The sequence below is a fragment of the Lepeophtheirus salmonis genome, chromosome 4, assembly GCF_016086655.4.
Source record: "Lepeophtheirus salmonis chromosome 4, UVic_Lsal_1.4, whole genome shotgun sequence".
Taxonomy (NCBI): Eukaryota; Metazoa; Arthropoda; class Copepoda; order Siphonostomatoida; family Caligidae; genus Lepeophtheirus; species Lepeophtheirus salmonis.
Window position 1 is genome coordinate 1,030,011 of NC_052134.2, and position 21,638 is coordinate 1,051,648.

Sequence of the window (21,638 nt, forward strand, 5' to 3'; positions counted from 1 at the left end):
AAATGTCATAACTGGATCTAAACATCAATTCAGATAAAAAATTTGTTAATTTAATATGGATTACAATAAATACTCTCACCAAAATAACAGAACCAATAAAAGAATGTCAAATTAACTTCCCAGTGCGTCTTGATTGTGCGTAGTCTATCTAAGAAACTGAGTGCCTGTCTTACCAAAAAACTTCCTTTCAATACCAGCTAATAAAACTATAAAAGTAATAAAATATAAGTTATAAGAGAAACAATATTCTTTATGCTCCATTAAGTTGTAGTTTCCCTTCTATTTTAAGATACAGTGCTTTAAGTGTTAAGGACATTTAAAAACACTAATAGTATTTTAATCTACTCATTAAAAAATATGTTTTTTTTAAAATTTATTTTGAATTAATAGATACAGGAAATAAAAACATAAAATAACATTTTTAAATTTGAGAGTTCCTTAATTACAAAAACTCATAATTTGGTATTGTACGATATTTTGCATTTTATTCACTTAAACAAAAAATTAAGTTTCATTTTTCCTAAAAAAAGTCATGATGAGTTTTAATCAAAAAAAAACCGGTAAAACATCGAGAGGGAAAAAAAACATTTTCTTATGTTTTCCCCTTAAAGTTATGAAGTTAATTTGGAGATACAGTATTTTATAACATTGAGTACTGTAGATATTAAGTATATTTACCAACAAATCCAAACAAATCCGTTCAATTATCCTAACTTCATGAGTATTTGCTTCCAAATATGTCACAAGTGAATAAATATTTTCCTAAGGTACCTCGTATTACGAGAAGAATTTTGTTTTTTTTCGCCTTCGTTTTTACTTTATTTCAGAATTTTTTTTTTATATTTTTATCAAATATACCTTCAAAGTGAATTACTGTTAAAAAAGAAACCCTTTTATACGTTTTTATCATTTTTAACAAAGCCGATGTTTAAATTAATACGGCATTTTATGATATATTTAAAAAATTTTAAATGATTGTTCCTGATAATTATCCAAAACACTATATCGAAATATGGACTATTTAAAAAAAAAGACATATTATTGGATTCAAACTAGCCATATGAATTAATTTTTTTAGATTTCAGAAAAACCATAAAAATACTGTTTTGTTTCATTATAATGACAAAAGATATTCTTCTTATCAAATAAAAAAAAACATATCACATTAACATTTCTACCAAGAGGCTTTTATATTGGTAATATTTCTCTTGAAAAAGAATAAACTAAATTAACGGCTAGTTGTAAATTTTCATTCAGCTAAAATTAAAATGAATAAAAAAGCTGAATATATTGAACTTGCCTTGAGAGCTCAACATACTCCAGAACATGATAAGATAGATTTTATTTGAAAAAAAGCAAAAAGTATAGCAATGAAATCAGAAAGAAAGGCGCGTGCTATGGTCACTCTGAGCATATCCTAATATCATTTATTTTCAAGTTCTGAACAAGAACATGGAAATCAATGACCAATATTATTGATTATTCATACTAATAACCCAAATTCTAAATTAATGCTACTTTTATTCAACATATCCTAGATCTGAAAAAAAACTGGTGAGCCTCTTATAAAGGCAGCCGTTCCTTAAAGACCACTTTTTGTGTCTTCGCTGATTCAACTTCTCAAAATATTTTGTTATACACAAAGTTGTGAGTACTGAAAGGAGTAACAAAAGTCACAATTCAAGTTTATGGGCAAGAATGAGAAGATGGTTTTATCTGAAAAATGAATGAAATACCTGTTTATGAAACAAAAAACCAAATAAAAAAATTATTTATACTTAGAACCCTTCTTTAAACATTATATCATAAGAATATGTATAATATTAAAAATAGAAAGTCTATAATTGAATTAAGGATAAATTAATTCCAGTATTTTTAAGAATTTTAAAGAAAATTTTTTGTAGTCCAAAATAATAAATAGATATAATGGGATTCCATATTTAAGATAAATTAACTCTGGAAGTAACATTTATAATAATGTATGATACACTTGGTTTAAAAACAAGATTTGAGTAGTAAAATTTAAAAAAAAACCCAAGATATTTGCGTGTTTTAACAATGGATTCCCAAAGGAGTGTATTCATTTTCTTACAAAATCTTTAAAACTATATTACTAATAAAATGAAGTCACTGACTTATGTTTTCAAATGTTGTTGAACAATATACTTCTAATCTAAAATCCTTACTTTGATATAAAACATTTATCACAGTTCAACTAAATTATTTTAGTTAAACAACACGAAAAAAATAATTTTGTACTTTGTGGGTTGGATACACTCTATTTTATAAAAATATAATCATAAAGATAGGTAGGTGATTGAGCTATTTTCTTCATCTTTATTTTTAGATAAAAGTCAAAAAAATTTAGACAGTAATATGGCTCTGTCATTTAAAAAAATTAACATAGTTAGTCATTTATATCAATTGTACTTATATATGAAACAATTTACTATTTTCAGTTTTTGTTTTTTGATCAATTATTTCTGGAACGCTCATCTTAAAGGTTAGTAATTTATTTACATTTTTAGAAATTAAAATATGTAGTTAAACTTGTGTTAATGCAACCAAAAACTGCTCTCTTTTTAAAATTAATGATAAGAATAGAGAAATCACTAAATTTGATAAAATAATTATAAAACTCCCCAGATTTAAAATATTGAAAGCAAATATTAAGAGTTTATTTTTTTTCTATTCGATTTTAAAACAATGGATCTCTAATAATGAAGATATATAATAAATTTCTTATTTTTGTTTGATTTTCTGCAAAAAAATAATTTAATTATAAGCAAATAATTAATTTTCAAAATAAACACCCATTGTCATTTTTATGTATAAATCATATTTACCGGAAGTATAACAACGCTGATTTGCAAAAAAAACTTATAAAACGTAACATATAATTAAAGTGATATTATTAATTGAAATTGAAGATAACGGAAATTATAACTTTAATTTTTATAACATGTTGTCTTTTTTTGTATACTAAATAAAATTAATAGTTAATCAATTAATAATTTCATAGATTATTTTGAGGAATTGCATTATAAATATATAAATAAACATTTTGTTATGTCTCATTGTTAGCAAATTCTATAAAAGTAGGAAGTATTTACATAATAGTATTGAAAATATATATATATAAGATTCAGGAAAATATTCACAAAAATTGTTAAAAAAATAGATCAACACTCAAAAAGTTATAAAGATACAATATAAAATACAGTTACAAACTTTTTCCTTTTTTTTAGGGAAATAATGCTTTCTAAAAATAATATGATATTTTAAATTTAACAAATGACGTACTGATTCTGAGAATATGAACCTCACTTTTTCCGAGTCAAAGTGCTAAAATTTTACATTGACTCTCGATATTTGTATACAAAAAGCATGAGATATGATTTGTTCTATGGAGGGTTAATGTTCTTTTTGATATTGCTCCAACTAAATTTAATCAAATTCACTCCCTCCTGTAATAACCCTCCCCATTAGTCATTTGCTGTAAAATGCTAATATATCTCCGTTTGGTTCTAAACTAACCAACAATAACTATATTTCCATACAAAATTAAGACTTCCGTTTCTAAAAGGAATTTAATAAGAATGTTGAAAATTAAGGTTTTAAAATAACAAAAAAAGTAGCTTCTCAGGATTGGTGTACTCTTACCATTTTCAAAAAGCAAAAGCTAATTGAATATTAAATAGTTGTTATTCCGTAAAAGTGCCGAAGCACAGTTTTAACTCGCTCAGTGTGCCAACTAGCCGGTTGTCCTCCTAAATTAAAATTTTAATAATTTTTTTAATGACTTGTACATATCTATACATAAATTATCTAAGACTAAGAAATAAATGAATGTGATTGGCTTGATATGAATCCGTAATCAACAATTATATACCAAATATCAAAGTATTCACTTTTTGAGGAAAAAAATGATTGAAATACAAGATTTATATAAATTATAATTGCATAAAAAAAAATTCATTATCTTTTTGGTACAAAAAAGTGCATTAGTATAGTATAATATGTAATAAAGACATTAAGGATTAAGATAACAATCCTAACAGAAAATGTATGTTCCAACACAAAAAGGGAAATAATATATTTTCTTAATCATCTTTACAAATATCTTATATAATATTTAAGTAATGTACATTACACATGTACTTGATAAAAATGAATGAAAGGTAACAGTATTTAAATTTAATTATATATGTATTGATATACTGCCATTAAATTAATCCCTCACACAGGAAAAAAATAACTCTAATGTTGAATCACTTGGGCAAAAAAAAATATTTTCACCTTTTCATCAATGTCATATACATATTTAGGCTCAATTTTGATTATTCACATATAATGCAACTCAGAAATTCCAATCAGAGTACAACATAAAATATTGAAATATGAGTTTAATTAATAGGAAGGATTTGTAATGATAATATAAAAGTTAAAATATGTTTAAAACTAAAAAAAATCGCCAATTTATAGATATGTTTTAAACTAAATGTATATGTTACTAGTAATATGCAAAACTCCTGTCAGAGTGGGCAATGTACAAAATGGCCGGCAGTCTATAAAATTTCCAATATAGATGTCAATGGTAATTTTTACTTCATTTACATTGTAAGGTCAAATGATTGTCAGTAATTTGAATACTAAACAACTCATTGCAAGCAATTTTATTATCGAATTTTTGATTAAGATAAAAAAAATTTGCAAGAAATTTGATAATCTAGTGTAAGATCACTAACCTATGGATCGCAAGCAACATTGCTTCCCTCTGAATTTTTAAGTAAACGTAACAGGGTCATGATTTTTATGGTTGGAATTCGTCTTTATAGCATTTACTTTCATCAAAATTGTGCATCATGCCACACAAGCAACAAAACCATTGTTATTTTACGGGATTAGTATAAGGACCACTGTATTATCTCACCATAAAGTGATCGCAACTGGCCACCGAGATGTTGTGATTTAACACATTGCGACTTTTTCTTTTGGGGCAACATGAAAGATAAGGTCTACGCCAACAATCCAGCATTGGTTGAAGGAGTGCATAAAACAGACACTTTGCAATTTGTTGATGGAAAATTTTATAAAAGGATACGGTTCTCTAAGCGTAGCTGTGGCAGCCATTTGGTCGATATTGTTTCCATAACTAATAGCTTACTTTTCTCATTACAGTGCAATAAACACCCGATTATTTATGTCAAAAAATATCATTTTTCTTTGTATATTAAAATTGCACCTCTTATTGGAAAAACCTTTACTATCAGCTCAAATAAATGTATTGCCACAAGGAACAGTTTTTCATCCTAGACAATTGGAAAAATTACAATAATTTGTAAAATTTCTTTGTAGAGTTTTTTATGTTTTGTGGGATTTAAATCTAATTCATACTAGCCTAGAATATAAAAATGTACAACTTACTTTATCAGGTGTCACTAATAAAACAATCGGGATGCATATGGTGTATTTGAAAGATGAATTGGTTCCATCAGTATTGTTTAGCGAGTCAATCGATGAAGAGGCAAAATGAGGATTACGAGCAAAGTTCTTGCAATAGAAAATCCAATAAAAATGTTGAAACAGAAATGGACCTGGTTTGGAATTTTTTTTTCTCTCGTACCTAAGAAAATACGACTGATTGGGCCAGACAGTTGGGCATATTTTCGAATATTATTCGAAAAATTTTGATTTTGTAAAGACACTGAAATCTAAATGGAAATCGAACAATAGTTATGTTAATATAAAAATCCATCATTTATAACTGATGAGTTATAAATGATGCCGTAGAGAAAGGAGTGAATACTTGCAATGACTATATAGACAAATCAAAGAAAAAAACGATTTTTTCAAAACATACTACAAGTAGTCGATAATTGTCGTGGTCCCATAGCAAACCAGTGAAAAAATTCATCAAATATTAAAAGATAATATCTAATTCTATGAGATTGAACCCCAACATTTAAAAAAAATAGAAATTATACAGATTTGTTTAACAATATATAAATGTTTAGGTTATGGAATAAAATGAAAATTATGCTTTATGTTTGATCCAAACGTGCCAACGTAAGATATTGTCCAATCCTCAACAAATTTTGAAAAGTTGTTCTAAAGGTTAAGTTTCAAGACAAGAACCAAGACTGATCACATCTTGTAACTTTTTTGAAAAAATGGGGCAAAGCGATCACCCTACTATTCTGACAATCAAACTATAATATGATTAGAAATTGTCACAAGAGACTCCCTTTAATTTTGCAAATATACCTCGGTATACAAGTTTTGAAGGTGGTTAAAATCTATTGTTATCACTATCCTGAGAATCAAGCACTAATCCAAATAAATTATAATACAACCCAGCCCACGGCTAACGCAATTTGATTTATTTTCCACAAAGGGGATTAAAATCCATCACCGTAGCTATTCTGAGTATCATGGGTTTTTCTATTATCTTATGATACACTCCGGCCCACAGGTTGTCTAAAAGGAGTATTATTACACACCACTTTCCTTTTCAATACCTTATCATATAACCCAGCCCATGGGTTGTGCAAGTGTACTGCTGGTCGAGATAATGGGTCATTATCCATAGCTTCATTGAGCATCAGGTACCTTCGTTATTCGCAAACTCAAGAGATTGAACATTTTTTGGTATTATACTTAGTGGGCTCTGTAAAGATATTTGTTTTTTGATAATGGGTTATGACTGCCATGTGGCTCCTCTGCAACCAGAGGTTTCAGGTGTTTTTTAATATTAAAATGTTATCGAAAAAGGTAAGCAATTTGAATTAGTCTGATAAAATGTGGGTATGTCAGGATGTCTACAGCAACAAGTAAAGATGAAATACAAATTTACATTGGAATGTTTCATCCTATTTAATATTATTAAACTACTAACTACAAGGTTGTATATTTCATGTAAATTTTATTGTTTCTTCAAAATAGACATAAACAATATAATTTTTTCAACATTCATTTCATCATCAAATGTAATAATTTCAACAAATCATATTTTGATATTTTATTACTTTGAATATTATCGAAATATTTTTACTTAATATATCCTGAACATAAATAAATTCACGAAATAAATTACTTTGGCAGGATGTTGTTCTATTATGGCCTGTGTTATTACAGTGGTGTCCCTTTTTTTGCGGATGAACTTATGTGTTTTGAACCTCTCCAATTGCACTAATTAAAGCTTTGTTCATTTTTATCCGAAAGAATTGATGGAGTCAGTCGAAATGGAACTCCCTTCCCTCTGGGAACTTCCTAAATACTGGGAAATGCCTCCTACAATGATTAAAACTGTTTTCTTACAATGAACTATTTTAAGACATAATTTTTTGTCCCCAATCGATAATATCGGTTCTCTGCTGCTAGGATCACAACAGCCAAGACGTTGTGAGGATTTTTTTTTCAACAGTCAATCCTGCCTTACCTCAGTTTTCTTCAATTTCCTTGAGGAGAGTTGCATCATCTTGTTTGCATGTGATTAAGCCCTCTCCGTTGCGCAAAGCCGTCCTGAGCAGATGGTTAATATGAGCATTTTGGATATGTCCAAACATCTTTATCTTCCAACATGGCAACGCTGGAAGGTCTTGTAGCGTAGCATTAAATGATGCAGATGGAACAATTTTGTTCTGCAGAAAAGTGTTGATCTAATTTTTAAATGAGATCGCCCAAAACCGATTTCTTCCTTAGATCCGTCCATACCGAACGTTTCTAAAATACTGAATCAATTTTGTTCACAAAAAGGGATTATAGTCTCAGAAGGGTCTCAGATTTTCTGTGTTGGGGCCTGGATTTATTTATTAGGAGGCTTGGTTGAAGTGTTTTTGAATGATATGCCATTAATAAACTAATAAGAGGCAATGAATACCCTGTCAATCTCGGTGATAACGCCCCTGTTAGTATACAGGGATTGGGAGAAGTATCCGGACATATTAAGAATTGTTTTGTTTTTTGTTAAATTGGGCTACAATTTGTTTATCTTTAAAATGAAAAAATAAGGATTAATGTCTTATATATCGTTTGAGTAAATGAATTTGAATGAAACTTTTAAAAATCAACAACATAATTTTAAAAGTCAAACTTCTAAAATTCTTCAAAAAAAACACTTTAAAATTGAAACTTTGTTTTCTTATTAAAAAATAGCCTATGTTATTCGGCAGAAACAATGAAGAATATAATTTAAAAAAAACAGATACCGCTATCCCCATTAAAGAATATAAATATAATTTGTTTGTTTTATTTCGATTAGTGGTGATAACAAAGTTTATAAAGGTCGACTTATTTTATAAAATAAAAAAATAGTCGTTCTTAATAATAGTGATGCATTTATATTACAAATATTAAAATATAAAAGACAAAAACATAAAAAAGACGTGACCATACATAGAGAAAAAAAAACAAAGAAAATAAAACTTGTGCCACACAAGAAAAGAATTAACTAAAAATAACACGAGGTCAGCTTCACTTCCATGGTGAAAGCAAAAATGTATTTTGTTCCAAAGAATAATAGATCTGTAATAGAAAATAAGCTTAAAAATGTCAATCATTGGTTTTTGTAGGTTGATGGAGTAGTGGAGAGTCGCTTTTTGTGGGGAAGATGGTATAATGTATTGAAAATGCGTCTAAAATTTTAAGGCAAGAGGGAATTAAATTCTTAAGTCCCAATAATAATGTTCCACCTTAAGACTTGGGTGGATAAACTCTTATTAAGAGGATAGAAGCAGGACACATTTATAAAATATTTATAGGTATTATTCAAGCTTACAAATGTTAAGAAAAGTATTCCTGACCTTTTTTATAGAAATTTTTGAATGTAACTCATGTAAAAGTTATGCAAATTGATATTGCAGAACAAGAGAGATGGCAAAAATAATATTTTAACTATCTAATTATTTCCATATAAATAATATTATAATACGTAAAATTTACATTTCTTTGATGATATATTTTATAAATTTAAATCTTTCTTGTGAAATATAATCAAAGCAATCATAAGATTAGTATTAACAGAGACAAACGATATGATGACAAATCCTTTGATGTAAATTTGCATTGCTGTCCCATAGGTATTTCATTTACTTTTTGTTTAAAGTTTAATACTTTGCTAATATTTTCCATTTTCAATTATATATGTAAACATATAACTATGGATGCGCTTATTGGCGAAAAAATAATAGTTTTAATATTTAAAAGGACAGACAGTTACTTTGGTCATCCTTTTTTCTTTTGTGTTTATACATTTAAATATATATTTAAGTAAAATAAACATTTATTAGTCATACGCAGTACTCATTACATAATTCCCCATTAACAATAATGTCAAAGAATATAAAACAATAATAATCATTTCAGCTTAAACAAATAGCATCACTATTTTTAAAAAAAATATTTCAAAAAATAAAAAAAAGTATAAAACACAAATTTTCAACACAATATTGTATTATTTTATGTGGTTCCGTCTTTTCAATCTGCAGACGTGTTGCCCTTCTAATTCTTTATATATAAGGATGGACATTAAGGAGTGTAAGTAAATAGGGTGAGCGAGATATATGGTACTATTTATTAAAGTTACGGCTTTGGACGGTAGAATATCACGTTATTCTATTATAGAAATGATAATTTTCTATATTCCAAATTACACTAGAATAGCAAAAATAAAAAGTAGTCAAATTTTTTAAATTCAGGAATACTTGATTTACTTCGTGCAACTCATTGGAAAAAAACTTTTATATTTCTAAATCTATTAACATTGAGATCTCCTAAGTTTCTTCCTTTAAAGTGGCTAATGTGATATGTTATACAATAACTAATCAAAAACTAATGGCTAGCATTTTATCCGTAGCAGTAAATTACTAGTAAATTGATAAGTTAAAGTATTATAACGTATATTTGTGAGTTTAAGTTAAAAAATTATGTGTAAGATAAAAACATATGAAATAACAATTAAATATATCAAAAAATACATACTAGAAATTTTATTAGAAGTTATACATAGAAAATCAAACAAATTAATAATGACAAATGATACGACATTTAAGTTATAAATTTATAATATTCCCAATGGATTTAACAAATAAAAGGGGACAAATTTAAATTATAAATATACAAAATATGTATAATAAGACATTTTTTACTCTGAAACAATTCTACTAATTATTAATAGAAATAAAATATTTATTCATTCTATCATACTTCAAACACACTTAAAATACATAAATTATCATACAAAAAGTCCACATCTACATGTTCTAATCCATGGAGCATACCCAAGTACCTGAAGAAATGAATGTTACACAAATACCTTCCACACCATTTGAAGCTAAGACCCCATTGAAAACCATTCAAGGAGTTGTTCTTTGTTGTTCGTCCATCTAGGTACAACTAAACTTACAACTGCCAAAATCAGGGCTTGCATTTTTTATAATACAAAAATACGAAAACTTTTCACATATAGTCTTTAAGAGATAGGACCAAAGCCAAATAGGGAAATCGAAGAAAGGTACTTCTTATTTGATCATATATCTCAAGACAACAGATTCAACTCCTTCTTTGCAAAGGAGATGAAAAGATTGCAATGCTCAAGAGATCCATTCAGGATGATTACGGAATTTCAATATTTCTAATATAATTATTGTTTAGTTCATTTGAATTTGTACGAAGCATGGTATTATATAGAAATATCATGCCAAATGTTACTAAGTATGCCATCTTTATTGTTATATTGAAATAGTGAACATTATTAAGATAATTTATTAAATTATTATAAAGTATGTTTATTATAGTAATTTAAATAATTATGGGTAAATTTTATAAAAATACAACTAAAAAAAATATATATATTAATTTTAATAGATGTCTTAAGCAGAGAATCAGACAAATTTGAAAGGAAAAATGATAAGATATAGATTTTATTAATATAAAATAAAACAAATTGATCTATCAAATTGTTAGTTACACTATACATATACACAATCAAATAAATATACTTGTTAACAGAATAGAATATGCGTTGACAATGCAGACAAAACTATCGAGAAAAGAGGGGCATATTATCTTAAGGATTCTAGAATTATCTTTCACTAGTTTTACAATGTCAAAAGAGGCACACAAGTTATAAAAATATCAAGGGGCCAGGTTTATAAGTAATTATCAATGTAGACTATACATGACAAACTCCACCTTATAAATAGAATTGTGATAGAAATAAGTTATTTCTACGTTATATAAATCAAGGAAACTGATGGACTTTTATAAATGAAATATTTTTATAAGAGTAGGAGACGAAACAGAGTTGACTTAAGAACAAAAGAACTTCAGGATTTCAACGAAGGAGTAGTGGATGGACGATGAGAGCTCTATCTGTTCCTCACTTGGGCTTTCAGTGAATTTTTCTGTCTTTTTATTGAAGTCATTAGTTCTTATAGTAGTGTACGATTATTCCATAGAAGTTTCAGAGGAACTTATGTATTTTTTAGCTTAGAGACAATGATTTACGGTGTCAGAAGTCACAATGACAGACCTTGAAAGGAAAGGGTCATCTACACAATGAACCATCCTTCCATTAAAGAAGATGAAATCCATCGAGTGAGGCACATAGAGACAAGATCCCTCGAACATGGAGAGAGGATCAGGACGCGTGCTGCTATGATATCCAAATGGAAAAATATGAACTCCGAGGGAAAATGGATAGATGGAGATCAAATTAAATGCAATCTAGTTGGAGGGGGAACTTCTATTCATCCCATCTCTCTCTCTCTATATATATTTTATCAGCATTTTATTATCATCAAAACTTTTCATAGTCAATATTGATCTCCTGACCCTCTTCTCTATCACTCGATGTACCTATGACCTTTTCATGAATTCTTGCTGCGTACATGACTGACTCTATTTTTGCTAACAGGGCTTCTAGTTTGAACTTTTCTTGTTAACTTGACACCATTGACCCTTTGTGATTCTTTAGTTCCTGTGTTTCCTTCCTTCTATTCGAATCTGTTAATTAATTGACATACAAAATAAAAATTTGTTTCAATTTAAATTTATCGTATTTTCCCTACAACTAATACTAAATTTAATGTAAAAAGTTTTTCTCCTTATAAAAGTAATTGAATTCCCCTTACCAAAATAATATAACAGACAACTAATGTTAACAAGATCAATAATTCTATAGTTACATAAATATCACTTCCCTTTCTCCTTACACTTTCCAAAATACTTAACCCATCATATAGCACATCGATGTAGATCTTGTTTATAGAAAATTATAAAAACGTAGTTTCTTTAGATTTTCAGTTTTTATATTTAAAGAAAATACGGAAAAGAATGTTACACATATTTGATACATTGATATACAAACACATCTACAAGGGGAAAAGTTGAGTGTTACAATAGGCTTTAACTCAAAAATGTATATCTATTTTTCATACATGTCTTTACATATGACTGGTTTATAAAATAAATATTTTGTAGTTATACCTCCACATTATTTTACACTCAAATACACTTCCACTGTATTTTTTTATAATATTGTACATGAGTATATTTGATTCAAACTTTTCCATGTAAGCAAAAGCAAAAGGAGTTCCCTTTCACATTCTTATTTCCTGTTTCAATTCTTTCTCTTTTTCTTTTTTTTTTATTCTGAACCATTATTGAGCTTCTTCTACTTCTTTATTCATTTTATTCTAAAACTTTTCTATGGAGTAATAATAGAATGCTAAATACTCATCTTTGCCTCTATACAATTTTATTGGAGATCATCAAATTGATAGTCTACTTTATTCTTGTACAATATACTAACCAAAATTTAACTTTTATCCATATAGTCATGTAATTCTTGTACTTAATACCTACAAAATACACAAGCACATTAATTTTTTTTATTCTTTTCCTTCTAATACACTTTGATGTTCATAGATAATCCTTGATTATGTCAGTTTATGATGCTTTAAATCTATCCTTCAATCTTTAAGGTACTTTTGAGTAGAACTCAACTTATACGAATGGTATATAAAATGAGTGACGAAATAGGGGTGTTATTGTCTCTAATACTTATTTTAAATTAGATTGTCTCATTTTTTACCTTATTGCGTTGCCTTGAGTCCACTTTTTCAATGAATTTATTCCATTGGTGATCTGTTAAATCTATCTAAAATGAGGAATTGACCATTAACAACATTTAATCTCTGAGTATTCTTCTGACCGAGGGGCATATGTTGACATCTTAAACATATCAATTCAAAATACTACAGGGTTCATTTGTATAACTTTAGTCGATGTTGCTATTTCTCATTTCGTTCTGAGTCATTTTCCTTTTGTCTGCAAATTTTAAAGGGAATAAAGGTTAATATTTTTCTATGTTATTTATCTTTTTACTAGTATATATGGATTTAATGCAGGAAAATCATTCTCCATTGATTTCTTAAAGCTCAAATTATCTCTTTTTTGTATGTTGCATTTTTCACTTCTTTTTCAACAATATCCCCTAATGTTTACCTTTTATAATGCTACTAGATATAGAGTGATATTCTGCTGGCTATATATTTGGTTATTGTCAACTTTATCAGGGAAACCCCACCAAGTCGATGATCCTGTATATTCTCTTTCAAGCAAACGACAAAGTTTTAGAAGTGGTGTGAGAACCACTGGTATAGTTCACAATTACTTCACCTTCAAACAACTTTGTTTTATTTTTTCATCAACCCAAAAAAAAAAGTGATACTTTCACCACTTTTAAAAAAATCCTTACAAAAATTAGTTATTTCGAAAATTTCATGTTTGTAGCTTACCTACTTACCGGATAAAAATACTTATAAGGTCATTATACCAAAAAAAAAAATAAGAGCATCATAATCACAATATGCTAGAAATAATTTCTTCTCTAGTAAAAACTTAGCTAAAACTATTTACTGTCATTACTTTTAAAAATCTAATAAAATTTGATGTGCTCATCAAGAGACATTGAATTAAACAATGATTTCCTTATTGTTTATAATTTTTCTTGTAGTTACCTTTTATGGAGATATAACTCTAAATTCCTTTTGTTCTCCCACTTGAAAATAAAATTAACCCTGTACAGCTAATTATAATGAAATTGAATGAAAATAAATGAATTCAAAAAATATAAGATTTAAAAAAAAGATAAAATCATACTTTATACTTAAAAAGAAGTAAAAACCATGGTAAACGATAAAATATTTAAATTCCACGACTTTTCTAAGATACCAGAGTAATATTTCAGAGTAACTTGGTTCGTATATGTATTATATAAAATTTGAATTAGAACTATTAAAGCCAGCAAGTTTTTTATCCTTTATGACAACCAACTTTCTCCTAATATTTAAAAATAGTAAAATGTTCATTTTCTTTTAGACATTTAAAACAATCGTTTTCTTGTATATCTTTAGAAATATCTTTTAAATTATTCATCATCACCCATGTAAAAAATATAAGTTTCTTGGTATCATAAAGCAGATAAAATACCTTTACCAAGACATCATAACATAGAAATGTATTCTTGTTAATAAAAAATGAGCAACACTATACATAATTTCATGCCCTATAAGCTTTCAATATAATTGTAATAATAAACAGATTCGTCAGCATTACGTTAGCAAATCAATTTCACCTTAATAACAATACAAAATAACAAGAATATGAAGGCATTTTTTCTATTTACATTTTCTAAAATAAAAATCGACAAAATTAATTATTTATAAAATTATTATCTATAAATTGAGAAAAAAATTATACTATGAAAGGTGGGCAACCTTATTTATCATGAGTGTATATGTTTATACAGAGCGGGAAAAGGATTAAACTTATTTTTTTTAGATTTAAGAATTTTTACCTCTGAGCGTTGCAAATTTCTCCTTTTAAGATAATTACATTTCAAAGAAATCTTGAAAGGTTTTGTAGTATATTAAGAGGTAACTCAATGGCTCCAAAGTTTGGAGTTACTTTGACTAAATATCACTTGAATCCTTCCTGTTTGAACAAATCTTTGAAACATAAAAAGTGTGGTGAAAAATTTTTGTATCGAATATGTTTATGTTTTTTTTAAAACATTTGGTGCTTATTGGTCAAAAAGAGAAAATACAGCAATAACTAGCATTGTCAGCAAGATGTCTGCTCGTAAAATAAATGATATTTATTGACAGTTTAAGTATCCTAAACTTTCAGCAAAAAAATAAATTTGTCTCTTTTCCGGTCTTTTAGATACCTTTTTTGAGTAAAAATAATTTAGAAGGTAAATTTATTAATAAATTGTACTACAGTATTAAAGAATACTCATTGTGAAGGCATTGACCCTTTTCTAGCCTTTAATTTGTCCAAAAAGTTTTATAAGCCAAATTTGAATAACTTGTTAATGTATTGAAACCTTATTTTATTTTTTATTGAGATAATGTATCTGAGAATTTATAATTAGTTCAATTTTTTCATAAAGTATGACGATCCATTTTTCATATCAACGATTGTTTTACTACATTTTAAAGCTACTCATATAATGCTAGAAAACACACTTTGATATTCATACATTTGTGATGAAGTCTATAATTTGATGACAAAAATGCAACGTTTTTTTTATTTGTTCTTAAAATTTGAAAATTGACGTTTGATTAAAGGAAGAGGAAAAAAATAGAAAAAATTATAAATTATCCAGAAAATGACGGATATTTCGGTTAAAAGTCAATTTTTATTTGTCAAACTTATATGGAAAAGAATTATCAGACGAATATACAAAAAAATTGTTATTTCTAAGAATTCATTTTTTCATTGGGAATTTTTTTTACAATTTCTGTTTTTTGCCTATAACTTTTTATAGGCAAAATAAATTGAAAAAATATCATTATTTGTATAGTTGTTCTTTACGATGCCTGTCACCTTTTGATTGAAAACTCAACTACCTATTTAGTCTTCCTGAGCTCCAAAAAGCAATTTTTGTATATTGGGTATACGAAAAGGCCAACATCATGAACCCCCCAAAAAAAAAAAAAATACAAAAATTAGACCCGTATGTTAGTTTAACCATGTTCAAAACAGACACCTATGCAACGTTTCAGCCTCTGTTATTTATTAATTTAATTCCTGTGCACATAATATTAATAAGGAATCAGAATCTTTTATTTAGATGGTATTTGAATCGCTGAAATGTTGGTATTGGAGCATTTCTACACATATCCAACTTGTGATATGTTAAAATACTATATTTAGCTATACTTTTTATAGCTAAATATAGTATTTATTTTTTATTTATATATTTTTTTAAGGCCAGAAGTCAATCTTACTGTTTCTGTAGAAGTTTTGGTTCTTCTTGGCTGTATGGAAGGGGCAAGATGTTGCCATTCTAAATGAGCATAGTCTTTAAAAGACTATGGATCAATAGACAAATTGTCTCCTTAGAACTTTGCATATTGTAATCTTCAAACTTCAACAGTTATATCCTTCTACATAAGAGATCCTGTGATTTAAAATCTGTTAGGTTTGTTACAGTGAAAATACCGCAAGCATTAAAAATTTAGAAACACGGTAATCACCAACACGGCATTTTCCCTCCCAAAATATATATTTTTTATCCCAATCTTTATTTATAAAGGGAGATGTGATAAAATTTAAAAATTAAAAGATGCAAAATGATTAAAAATAAATTACTTGTACCCACATAATAAATAAGATAATCCACCATAATTCATTGATTTAATAAAGAGTAGCAAAAAAAGAAATATATGTATATATATTACATGAGGAAAAAATCAGTAATTCGGCAAATTCGTACTTAAACTGACCTAAAAACTGGAAGAGGAAAATATTTATTGAAAATGAATCTATAGAGGAAAATATCATTTCCTGTCACGAAAAGAGTAGCTCGCTTTCTACAAATGAGTTTAAAAAAATGAAAAATACTATTATAGTAAAAACATACATATGTATCAACATACATATATACGTAAATATGTTATATGTAACTATATAAAAAACCCATAATTCTAAATGATTGTTATTTCTCTGCAATAAATAAATAAATACATGTTTTATTGGTTTTTGCTGGCGTACATCTTTATAAACTTAATTATCCAAACAGATTTTTTATCTCTGAAAGTGAAACAAATAGATTGATCTTAAGTGCCAGTTTTGTATTCCTAAAAACTATCATCACTTTTTCACAGGAAATGGGACACATCGGGGAATACTTTCTTTGGTCTCAAAGACCATCAATAATCCCAAGTGCATAAATGAATTCTCTGGTGGGGGGAATGATATAGAATATTTATTTCAACAGTAAGTGGTGGTTTCTATATAGTCAACGCAGATGGACCGAATATCAAATGCTTTTCCTTCTTTCAGGCAATCATTAACGTCTGCAAGAATGACTTTTATCCTCCCCTGTTAATTTGTGATCTTAAAGTAGATCTAAATAAATCAAATTTTCGGTACCCTAACTTTCAAATATTGACCAAACTTATCATGGAACTTAACATATGTGATATCATTAGATTTTGTAACCTAAACAATATTGTGTCTTGGAGAAGTGGGAAGAAGTCCTCAGGGATAGATTTAGCTCTTGCTTCTTCTTCTATCCGACTATTCAACTAACGCACTCTATTGCCCTCATCCTGGATCTGATCATAAAATGATTGAAATTTATTTTCAACAATATCATTCAAAGAAATGTGTTAAGACCCCAATGTGGGTAGTGATAGATAGCATTTTTATCAAAGAACTTAAGTCAAATTTGACTCATCGTTTTAACTCTACTTTTAATCTAGAAAAAATAACTAATGTGTTGGTCTTTACTGTTAAATTCACAACAATACAATTTAATATAAGGAAAAGGTAAAGAACTTTATCATTTGAAAAGTATCTTGAAGATGTTTTGAACAACGGATTTCTCTTTCTACGCTCAATTGCAGCAGAATCTGAAATTTATATCATACTTCGAAAATTGCTGAGACGGTGTTTAAGGAAAAAAGTGTCTCGAAAACAAACGCATCTAAAAGATTAAAAAAATTGTTCCCGAAAGACCGATCAACTACCTTAATCAAGAAAATAATTGACAAAGGCTAAACTATCACTGACTCACAAAGAATTTTGAAGCTCTTTTATAGGCACTTCCAAAAGCTTGTTGGGGGTGAAAGAGCGAATTATCCTCGTTTTAAGTTAGGAAAACATTCAATCTTCACAAAAAATGTTATATCAAATTACATAACAAAGCATTTTAAGGATGGAAAAGCTTCTGGTCCAGATGGCATTGGTGGAAGATTTTGCCCAATGTGTAGATGAGGTTGTTCCCTATTTAGTTGAACTTGGGAAGTCTTTGGAAATTCGAGCGAAAGCTTCCACAATCCATAACAAGAAGCCGGATAGTTATGATCCCCAAAAAGGGGTGGCTACCGATATCAACAATTGGAGACCAATCACGGTGCTTAGTGAGAGCTATTGCATTCTTTCAGGTGTTCTTGCCAGTAGAATAGAACCCATTTTGAACTCCAAAATTGGCAAAGAACAAAAAGGCTTCCTAAAGGACAGGAAAATTTCAGACATTTCAAGAAGTATACAGTCTGTTGTGGAAATTATACATAAAAAAGGAACTTTTGGTGCAAGTATAGCTGTAGACTTTAGTCAAGCAATTGATTCTGTCCTACACAGTCATATTTTGAAAGCAATTAAAAAACTCCTTTCAAAAGAATACTTTAATTTTATTGGAGCAGTTCTATTCAATGGACCATCCACTATTTCGATAGGGGAGGGAGAAAGCGACCCAATTACCGTAAGAAAGAGCTGCCGTCAAGGTTGTCCTTCAGCCCCCCTATTATTCGTTCCTGCACTAAAAGATCTTGGAGATTCCATTATAAAGAAATTCAAGGGGTTTAGGGTGAATTTTGGGACCTCGAGACATATAATTAGAAGCTAACTCTAAGGCTCAATTAACTAGACGAATTGAACTAATTCTGAACTATTTCAAGCAGTATGAAATGAGTTCCGTTTTGAAAATCAACTATAAAAAGACAGTTGTTCTTCCTATTGAAAAATAGAGCCCAAGTAAGGTCATTCAAATTGCCAACTGCTCAATAAAGGACACAGTGGAGATATTGGGAATTGTATGGGATTCAAAAGGTACCTCTTATTCACACTGGACATTCCTAAAAAAGTATGGATGTTCTTCTATTTACCAATGGAGAAGTTTCAATCTTCAAAAGAGGTTTTACATTATTAATTTCTAAATTATTCCAAATATCCTATATAAGGCAACCCCTATTCCCAGGCCCGCTCAGAGAGCATTTGAAGAAGAAGACTCCTGGCTTAATATGTATTTTCATCGGATCTATTTACCCTGAATTAAACGACCTAGATCTCTTATGGGTTGAGGAATATCTCTGCTCTCAAGAATACTACCTAAAGGCTATAAAAAAGTTCTAATTGACCTTTCAAGACATCCAGAGACTGATTGGCGAGCTACTATTACCTCACACCCGATGTACACATGAGTTATGCTGGGAACATATTTTATAAGCGATCACTTGGTGGAATTATCTCCATCTTTAGCGGCAGCACATAGGATTATTTGGAAAGGTACATCGTCATTTGTGGTGCGACAGAATTATAAAAAGAAGTTTTATTTTAAAAACCTCGTGGAACCAAAATAGTTAGATGGGTTAGCCTTATCGAGGGGCATTATCTCCATTTACAATTTGATCAACGACTCAATGTTCAACTCTGGGAAAATTTTTTTATCCAATAAAGAGAGCTGCAGACAATCACATGATGCCCATTCCATGGCATTTAAGAATTTCTTTCGTATTTAATTATAAGGAGGAATCTGACAAAATTTGCGACAATTTTTTAAAAATATTAGTGGAAGAAGATAATCATGGGTTCAATTTTAAAAGTAAAAGATGGAAAGCAATTCACTTTGCAACTTCAAATATCGTCAGGAAGTATATTCTTCAATGCTCGTTGCAAGCAATGTGGAAAATGGTTTAATACAATTATTAAATTCGTGACTGCTACACTTTTATTAGGGCTCACTTCCAATATGTTGAGTACTCCTGCAAAAACTCGTGCCATACAGTTGGCTCTCTCGAGCTGTAGAAGTAGGATAGCAGAAAAGCTTACAGAAGGCGTCCATATCCAAAATGAAGAATTTAGAGCTATTTTTATTTCAACTACTGCAAGATACTCTGTCATTGCTATTAAAATTCCAAATTTTTCTAATCTAACGGGGAAGTACACGGGAGATTGGATACGCTACTACCCATATGGTTCGAAAGGCAATATGACGTTTCTTCGCCGTCTAATACACATCCACAGTCAGTTTAAAAAGTTTAGTACATCCAATGCTTAATTGTTGGCTTTTTGTCTCCATCCTACGTTGTTTTTTTTAGTTGTATGATTTAGATAATATTTATTCATTTGTTTTCTATCTGATCATTTAACTAATTTTATTGAAGTTTTTTATGAAATATGATAAACTACTACAGAGTATTTTAATTATCGTTTGACTCACCGTGTTAATTAACTGTTGTAATGACTTTCGTTTAGGGTTTTCAGTGTAAACTAAAATGTAAATTTATATATGTTTTTATATATGTAACTTCTCTAAACGAATAAAGTCTTTATGTGAAAAAAAAAAAAAAGATTGATCCATTTAACAATATTTTAATAAATGTTACAAAAGTAATTAATTTAAATAATGAGCTTTTTATCCATAAAAAATATATGTTAATTACAAGTATTCATGTTATGAATATATGTATCATAAAAAAGGTAGACTACTTTGATGGATCATTGCTAATGATTTTATATACTTAATATTATGGGAGACATGTAATATATTTGAATTTTTTCTTAGCAGAAAAATATACACATGAATTAATTGAATTTAATAAAAGAAGAACAAAAAAAAAAAGATGAATACACAGAAAAATGAAAAATGTTAAATGAATGTGAACTCACAATTTTTTCTTTTACCTCATATATAACTTGATGAAAAACCTGTGTATTTTGGTAAGATAAAAAAAAATTGAAACCTACACTGAACATGGTAGGAGAGGAACCTAGCTGATATGACGTTTCCGTAGATCACCAACAATCAGCTAGTGAAATTGAGGAAGGGAGCAGGAAATAAACGAAGACATAGCCAAAAATAACTACAATATTGATCCTCAATTCTACAGTAAGTCCTACAAAGACTTTAGATAATAACTTCGTATAAAATTATGGAGGTTACTCTCTATAATTCAATATAGTAGGAAGATAAGTTCACTTCCCATGGAACTACATCAATATGATAACAGCTGAGAAAAATAATATTAATTCTTTGGCTTACCCATTCCAAAAAAAGCGGGCTTTTTAAAAAAAAAAAATTTGATTTACATTACTATAAATATATTACTTACAATACAATAATTCATTTACTTTTTTCAGTCACTAATATAATTGTATTTAAATGTATGGGATGATTGCAGATATTTACTTAAGAAAATTAAAAAACTTTAGAAGCTCAATGTGACCCTATCGTTGTCTTTCTAATTTAATCTTTAGATATCATCTTTTTTTCCATTTTGTCAATTAATCTTTTTTATTTTAATGCAATTTGCGATGTCTCTAAAGGATTATTTAGATTA

General features: G+C 28.4%; 1 protein-coding gene across 2 annotated transcripts in view; it reads left to right on the top strand.

The window, feature by feature from the left end:
- Nucleotides 1-21,638, top strand: part of LOC121116229 (limbic system-associated membrane protein) — a 327,841-nt gene that overhangs the window by 63,140 nt on the left and 243,063 nt on the right. The window contains exon 2 of one of the 2 annotated variants that reach the window (XM_071887514.1): nt 2,460-2,503. The exons of the other annotated variant lie outside the window; for it this stretch is intronic. The gene's annotated coding sequence lies outside the window, so the exon portion shown is untranslated. The remainder of the gene's footprint in view (nt 1-2,459; nt 2,504-21,638) is intronic. 2 annotated transcript variants of the gene reach the window in all.